The sequence below is a fragment of the Impatiens glandulifera genome, unplaced genomic scaffold (assembly GCF_907164915.1).
Source record: "Impatiens glandulifera unplaced genomic scaffold, dImpGla2.1, whole genome shotgun sequence".
NCBI lineage: Eukaryota > Viridiplantae > Streptophyta > Magnoliopsida > Ericales > Balsaminaceae > Impatiens > Impatiens glandulifera.
This window is the reverse complement of record NW_025919225.1, coordinates 513-2,500: the sequence shown is the minus strand read 5'-3', so window position 1 is coordinate 2,500 and position 1,988 is coordinate 513. Positions and strand designations below refer to the sequence as shown.

General features: G+C 36.4%; 1 long non-coding RNA gene and 1 pseudogene across 1 annotated transcript in view; both read right to left on the bottom strand.

The window, feature by feature from the left end:
- LOC124917686 overlaps positions 1-713 on the bottom strand; it is an 895-nt gene extending 182 nt beyond the window's left edge. Inside the window, exons 1-4 of the long non-coding RNA XR_007097194.1 lie at positions 544-713; positions 320-438; positions 155-227; positions 1-20 (exon numbers count right to left, since the gene is read on the bottom strand). The exon at positions 1-20 is cut by the window's left edge and continues 182 nt beyond it. This is a non-coding gene — a long non-coding RNA (uncharacterized LOC124917686). The remainder of the gene's footprint in view (positions 21-154; positions 228-319; positions 439-543) is intronic.
- Positions 714-771: 58 nt separating this feature from the next.
- Positions 772-1,710, bottom strand: LOC124917685 (annotated as a pseudogene).
- Between the last annotated feature and the right edge of the window lie 278 nt (positions 1,711-1,988).

Genomic DNA, 1,988 nt, shown 5'->3' with positions numbered 1-1,988 from the left:
ACCTGCAACATCAGACGATCCTATACACAACAATCAAGTAATTCAATCAAAACTCAACATTCAAATTCATTTCCTATACAAAATGTGACGGTCCAAGGAAGAATGGGATAAGACAAGGTTTGGTTAGCGGAATAGGTTTTGGGCTATCTTTTACCTTGCTGTTTTGTGTCTACGCATTAAGCTTCTCTGTTGTACAAGGGTCCATGCACTTGATGATGTAGTATAAGCTGCAGAAGAGAAGCAAACGCAAAATTAGTCATATTTTTAAGAAGACATTTGCTGCAGACTGAAGTCATCTTTACTTCAGAGATAAACTAACTCTAGCAAGTGCAGCCTTGAGATCAACCCAGGGATGAGAACTTGACTCATCATCATCTATGTGTCCTTGCTGCTGTGTAGGAGGAACTACTTTTACTGGAGATGATGATCTTTAAAGTCCTGCAGAAGCATAGCAGTTTATACAATCGAACGAGAATCAAACCAAATTGCTGTAGTCAAAGATAAATTGAGCCCACTCTTATGAAGAAGGTAAGGCGTGCTCACAGAAGAAGGATCCCGTTTCATTAAGTAAGAAGAGGCAGGCCAAAAGAGGAAAAGCCCGTTCAAAAGATTTCTTCTAATCAAACAGATCATCATCATCATCTGGTAAAGGCTGTGCGGAAGCATTAATCAACTCAGCTTCATGCCTGCACAAAGAGTTATTTCGGGCATAAAGTTACATTCAAGAAGCTATATACCAAATAATATTACACATCAGTTCACATGTGAGGGAAAAAAACTCAGTGTTGTTGTGCAGCCATGTCAATAGCAACTTCTGGAGGCGCCAGAGCAATTTCCCCAACAAAGTGAAGGTTCGGATCACTGTGGCATGTCACACAGAAGTTATGATATCAAACAACAAACGAACATACTTGGGGTTATTTTACTCTTTTTGGCATGAATTTGAGAAGAAAAGAACAGATTAACCCATTCATACCCTGAAAGCTTCCTAGCATAAGTAAGGCTTCTCAAAGTTGTAGTTACTCTTTGCAGAAATCTCATAGTATTGAAGATTTTTCTTTCTGTGGAAGGTAACCTGCTTTTCCTTGACCTGTCTATTCTTGACATCAACTTTGTTTCCACAAAGAACAATCGGGATATTCTCACAAACCCTGATGATTATAAGATATAACAATATTTCTTATTAAATAAAGATAAAACTTATGTGCTTCATACATATAATTGTTATAAAAACAAACCTGCAAAGATCCCGATGCCATGTAGGAACATTTTTTTAAGTCAGTCGTGCAGTAACATCAAACATTATGATTGCACATTGTCCATGAATACTGCAATATTGAAAAGAATATGAACTGGGTAGGGTAGTATTGACTTGTTTATTTAGCAAATATTTCACAATTAAGACTTTGACGACCGACCGACCCACCCACCCTATAAGTTACTATAAGTGAAGTGGCTTTGTAATAGTATTGATATCTATCTATCTATCTAGTTGAGTAATCATTATCTAAAGATTGCATGTCTTTAACAGAAAATATAACATCTTATGACAGATAAGTTGGATTGAGTAGAAAATAAAAAGGAATTGACAAGGAAGAAGTAAAAACAGTGGGTAACGTACTAGTAACCATCTCTTAGACCTCCGAATTTCTCTTGGCCGGCAGTGCCAGATTGGTTGTGGGATACACAAAGTTGTTGTTCTCTTTTTTTCTTGAATGTGCAAAATCCTGTTGCTTACCCTAGACTGATGATTGAAGCCCAATGATACCTGTAACAAATGAGCCTCTGTTTTACTTTTTACTTGTTTTTAGCAAAAGGAAAAGATTAAACTCAGTAGAAAGAGATGCATCAGCTAATAACTTGTTTGAAAATCCAGAATACACATATACTGGATTGGAGTGCTATAGCTAGTTAATGTACACTACGTCATAGCAAGAAAACCAAAAATTAGCAGGAAAAAGATGATATGTTTTTTTAAATTATATTGA